Source organism: Pongo abelii, chromosome 9 (assembly GCF_028885655.2).
Source record: "Pongo abelii isolate AG06213 chromosome 9, NHGRI_mPonAbe1-v2.0_pri, whole genome shotgun sequence".
Classification (NCBI taxonomy): domain Eukaryota; kingdom Metazoa; phylum Chordata; class Mammalia; order Primates; family Hominidae; genus Pongo; species Pongo abelii.
This window is the reverse complement of record NC_071994.2, coordinates 3,315,767-3,322,071: the sequence shown is the minus strand read 5'-3', so window position 1 is coordinate 3,322,071 and position 6,305 is coordinate 3,315,767.

Sequence of the window (6,305 nt, the reverse complement as noted above, 5' to 3'; positions counted from 1 at the left end):
ACATTCCCTTCTCCCTCTCTAACCTTTCCCAAATTAAGAAACGTCTCAGGTCCTTTTCCTCCAATCCTGACACTTATATCAAAAAGCTCAAATACCTCACCCAATCTTACAAACTCACTTGGCATGATCTCTCTATTATCCTCTCTTATACTCTCCTCCCAGAAAAAAAAAGAAAAAGAAAAGAGTGGCTTGCAGCTCAGGCATGCCAATGATCTTCATCCGCAAGACCGTACTAAGCCCATAGGGGCTGCTGCAGTTCCCTGGGAAAAACCCTCCTGGGAGTACCAACCCACAGACCCCAGCCAGGCATCTCGTAACCACATGATCACTTGCCTTATCTCAGGTCTTAATAAAGCTGCCCATAAGGCTGTAACTTTGAAAAACTCAAAAAAATCTCCCAAATGGCCAACAAAAATCCCACCAAATTTCTTTCCCGCCTTACAGAGGCCCTCCAAAAATACACCCATGTTAACCCCACCTCCTGGGAAGGAACTATTGTCCTTAATACCCACTTCTCAGTCTGCTCCTGACATACGGCGCAAGCTCAAAAAGGTAGAAGATGGCCCTCAAACCCCTCAACGAGAGCTCCTTAACCTGGCCTTTAAGGTCTTCAGCAACAGAGATGAGCAAAACAAATTAGATAAAGCTCAAGGAGATTGTGCCACATACCAGCTCCTAGCAGCAGCTATTCGTCAGCCTACTCAGGCTGCCCGGGGGCACAAAAGACCCCATAGCAGTGACCCTCCCAGGCCCTGTTTTAAGTGCTGCAAAGAAGGCCATTGGGCCCGAGTATGCCCTAACCCGCGAGTGCCAAAAACTCCTTGCCCAGCCTGCCAACAAACTGGTCACTGGAAATCTGATTGTCCTCTTAACAAGCAGACTAACAGGCTGGTTCCTCAAGGCCCTGGCAAAACGAAGAGTGAAGAGTCACTCACTCCCACAGCTCCTCGTCCTGGCCACTGAAGATTGACAGAGCCCAGGGCCCCCGGCCCCATCTGCCATCACTGCATCGGAGCCCAGGGTAACTCTGCTAATGGCAGGTAAGCCAATCTCTTTCTTAATTGATAATAGAGCCACCTACTCGAATTTTACGTGAATTTTTAGGACCCACTTACCCTTCCAAGGTCTCTGTTGTGGGGGTTGACAGACTGGTCTCATGTCCACGTGCTACTGAATTATTTATTTTTTCCCTGTTTAATACTGTTTTTTCACACTTCTTCCTTATCATGCCTCATTGCCCCACCCCAATCCTAGGCCAAGACATTTTAACCAAATTCAAAGTTTCTATCACGTTTTCCTGTCCGCCTCAACCAGAGTCCCTCCTGCTCCTCTCTGCTAGTCTGACCCCTGACCCCCACTCCCCAGCATCCACTACCCGCCTCCCTCATTAACCCAGTAGTGTGGGACACCATCACCCCTTCCATAGCTGCTCACCAGGACCCCATCAAAATCCAGTTAAAAGACCCCTCTAAATTTCCCAACATTCCCTAATACCCCATTTCCCTAACACACCAAAGGGCTTACAACCCATCATAAACAAGCTCTGCTCACGCAGTCTTCTTAGACCAACACACTCTCTATATAACAACCCCATCCTCCCTATTAAAAAATCTGACAGCTCATACCAACTTGTTCAGGACCTCCGAGTTATCAATCAGGCTGTCCTCCCTATTCATCCTGTAGTCCCTAACCCCTGTATACTTCTCTATCTCATCCCTTCCAACACCACCCACTACACCACAATTGACCTGAAAGATGCCTTCTTCACCATTCCTCTACACCCTGATTCCCAAAACCTCTTTGCTTTCACCCAGACTGACCCCGACACCCTCCAGTCACAGCAACTCACGTGGACTGTCCTCCTTCAGGGCTTCCAGGATAGCCTTCTTTTCTTCGGGCAAGCCCTAACCCAAGACCTTGCCTCCTTGGATCTTTCCCCCAGCCGCCTTCTTCAATATGTAGATGACCTCCTTCTCTGTAGCCCCTCCCTAAAAACTCCCAAACTCACACTGCCACCCTTCTCAATTTCCTTACTAATAAAGGCTATAGGGTCTCCCCCTCCAAAGAACAGCTTTCCACCCCTACCGGGACCTACTTAGGAGTTCAACCTTCCCCGGGGTCTCGAGCCATTACCCCGTCACGGGCAGCCTTAATAGACAGCCTATCTCCACCTTCCTCAGAAAACTAAATCCTTTCCTTCCTAGGGCTAGCAGGCTTTTTAAAAATATGGATTCCCAACTTTGCCCTCCTAGCTCACCCCCTTTATAAAGCAGCCAAAGGCCCCCTCAATAAACTCCTGAACTCCTCACATAACATACTCCCCAACTTCTGCAAACTCCAAACCACTCTTATCACTGCACCAGCTCTGTCCTTACCTAATATCTCCCAACCTTTCACTCTCTCTACTGCCAAAAACCAAGGAATAGCCCTTGGTATCTTAAGACAACAAAAATAAAATCTTCCTTCCTTTGCTCCTGTAGCCTGCCTCTCTAAACAACTCAACAACACAGTCAAAGGGTGGCCAACCTGTCTTAGAGTACTAGCAGCAGCAGCTGTTTTAGCTCTAGAAAGCAAGAAGCTAACATTCAGCCCAAATACCACCATCTACAGTCCTCATAATCTACGAGATCTCTCCTCCCAAGCATTAAGCTCTCCTCCTCCTTCCCAGATTCAATTACTCCACGCCCTCTTTATCAAAAATGCCAAATTCTGCCTTGCCGAAAGTGCTCCCCTCAACCCAGCATCCTTACTCCTCATACCCTCTTTCCTTCCTACTCATTCTTGCACTGACATCCTAGACCACCTGCAGCCACACTTCCCAAACATTTCCTCCAAGCCTCTCACCAACCCCAATGACCAGCTGTTGATGGCTCCTCTTCCAGGCCCACTGGCTCCCCCAGAATTGCTGGATATGCAGTTGTTTCTCTTGACCAAGTAATTAAAGCCAGGCCCCTACCTTCAGGAACCTCCTCCAAAAAAGCAGAACTTACAGCTCTCACCAGAGCCTTAACCCTTTCCAAAGGCAAACAAGTCAACATTTATACAAACTCCAAATATGCCTATCACATCCTTCATTCCCACGCTGCCATCTGGCAAAAGAGGATTCCTTACTGCCAAAGGAACCCTCATCACTAACAGCCCCCCTTATTTACCAGCTACTTCAGGCTGCACACCTTCCAACCAAAGCAGGACATCAAACAGGATCAAATAAAATCTCAAAAAGAAACAAAAGCTGATAAGGCAGCAAAAAAGGTCTCCCTTTCTTCTACCCCGGCTCTCTCCTCCTCATTGCCCCTGCAATCCAACACCAGAATTCCCCCACTAAAAAAAAGCCTCACTGCTACAACAAGGAACCTCCTTCCAAAGGAACTAGATAATCAAAAAACTCATCCTCCACCAAAAACAAACCAAAAAAAAGAAATTCTAACATCCCTTCACCAATCTTTCCATGTTGGTATGCACCCCCTGTACCTTCTCCTTTGCCTGTATTTCTCTTCCCCCGACCTACTTACCTTATTAAAAAACATAACTCAAACTGTCATATATGCTCTGTCACTTCCTCCCAAGGGACCCTCTGCTCTCCACCTATTCCTACACACCAGTTAAGAGGAACCTCATTATTGTATTTCCAGGCACCCTCTACAGACTTACAGGCTTTCCTGGAAAAAAATATATATATATTGTAGACTATTACCCACCTCCAAAACCAACTAGACTCCCTAACAGCAGTTACCCTACAAAACCGCAAAGGCCTTGATTTACTTACTGCAGAAAAAGGAAGTCTCTGGATCTTCCTAGATGAGGAATGCTGCTTCTATTTCAATCAGTCAGGCCTGGTTCAGGATGCAGTCAAAAAACTAAAAGACCAAGCCCGTCCCCCGCAACTCACAAAAAAGAAAAGAAAAATCACCTCCTCTGCCTGGCCCTCTTGGCCCCCTTGGTCTCTTAGCTCTTAGGCCTCCTGGTTACTCGCACTCCTAGGACCCGTCATAACCATTCTCCTTCCAGTCTTTGGGCCCTGCCCCTTACATCTCTGTACCCAGTTTTTACGGAACCGCGTCCGAGCTTTCACCCACGGAACCATACAAGACATGACATTACTACAAGAATACTGACGATTTCAAAACCAGTACCAGGACCAATCCCTACCTTCCAGCCTTTCCCCTAACCACTGCCCCCTCTCAGCTTGAAGTAGCCAGGCGAAAAATGGCCCCTTTCCTATCATCTATCAAAAGGCTAAAATGTTAGGGTTGCCCCGACCAGACCATTCCCTTCCCCTCCCACAGGCCTTACAATACAGTCCTTTGCGCTCTCTGCACAGCTACCCCAGGGCAAAAGACAAACCCCCCCTTCACTGACCCCTCCAGTAACTGTTCATCCAGACAGTTACAGGATGCAGTTAACATATCTGTTCACCTCGCATAACAAAGCTGGCAAAAAAACATCTCCAGGATGCGGACAAGTCACCTGCACCCCTGACTCAGCTCCCCCACCCTGACCCAGTTCTCCTGCACCCCAAACTCAGCTCCCCAACCCCGACCTGGTTCTGGCCCTATAAAACCCTGCTATTGTCTGTAAGCGGGGCTGCCTCCTCCAGCTGTGGTGAGCAGCCAAGCAGCTCAGTAAAGCTTGCTTGCCTGACTTTGGGTCTCCTCAGCCTTTCTCTCGGCTGACCTTACACCTGCATTATAGGAAGAGGGAAACATTTTGAATTTTATAAATTAATAGTTTTACCAGTATTTTATTAAAGTAATATACCATAAATTTTGAAATGCTTTTTAAGATTCTGTGTGAACTTAATTGGTTTTTAATTAGACACAACTGTGTTAAATGTGTTAAGCCTGCGGTTCATAAAGTGTTATCCTACCAAAAACCAATTCCATGTTAGTGAAAGATGTTGATAACAGATGGTAACAATGTACCACTGGGTGGCATAGTGGAATAGCATCTCCCAGGGATTTTTTAAAATCCTTTCCTTCTTTTTGTAACTATAGAGTCTTTATTATTGCTATAATAAATATTATACAGGTGTATAAATAAAATACATATATTTCTGAGTATTTTTTAATTTTTTCCTATAGTTTTTGTTGGATGTACAACTTCTCTGCCCTGCAGAACACATAGATTCAGCTTTGATTTACATGGAGTTAAATGTACAAATATATTACTGTAAAGATAAACTAGGCTGGGCATGGTGGCTCACATCTGTAATCCCAGCACTTTGGGAGGCCAGGATGGGAGGATCACTTGAGCTGAAAAGTTTGGGACCAGCCTGGGCAACATAGTAAGACCTTGTCTCCACTATAGATTGTTAAAAAATTAGCTGGGAGTGGTGGTGCACACTTTCAGTCCCAGCTCCTCAGGAGGCTGAGGTGGAAGGACCATGCGAGCCTGGGAAGTCAAGGCCACAGTGAGCTATGATCGTGCCACTGCACTCTAGCCAGGGCAGCAAAGCATGCCCTTGTCTCAAAAAAAAAAAAACAAACACAATAAAGATGGAGCAAGTAATTGTGTTCGTGTGAGTGTGGGTGTCTACCTGTTTTGAAAGTACACACAACAAAAAAATAAGATTGGATTAAAACAATTTTAATAGTCTTGATAATTTACTAGAAAGGTATAAACCTCAAAGATTTAGAAAGAAACCTCTATTCTCTCCTTGGTATTGAATTCATTTCTGTAAAATATTCTGGCTCCTTGTTCAGAATCTCCTCGTGCAAACCCTCTGTTTTCACTTGCCTGTTATTCATGCTGGATGTCACATCGAATGTTCCTATCCCATTGTTCATGCATCATTGTTTCCATGACCTGCCCAGGGATGAGAAGCAGAATTTCCATAAAACTTAGTGACGCTCCCCAAATCATTTCCAGGTGTGAGTAACTTCACAATGAGTATATTAATTTATATTTTTATTTAATTAGTACTTTTTTCTTTCAGTTAGAGAACCCAGTTTAAGCCGATTTTTCTTTGGTTATTCTTTTGGCTTTTATAATGGACATAATTGAGTTTATGTACTTTATCGGGCCCACTTGTTCAGGTAAACACTGGGGATGCTTCATACGTTGTTGGGCTTTGATGTATAAATGAAGTAAACAAATATGGTGCTAGGTGAATAACATACTTCATAATTAGAAGTAAATAATTCTGTTGAAGTAAGTTTGTGTCTTCAAGTTAGAGACTGAAAACATCCATGGTAAAGAAATGGTATTAATTTTGCATGTGGAGAGAGGACATCTGTTCCCAGGCTACACAACTGACTTTCTCCAAACGTATGAAGAGGAATTCGCTTGTTTTATTTTCTAACAAT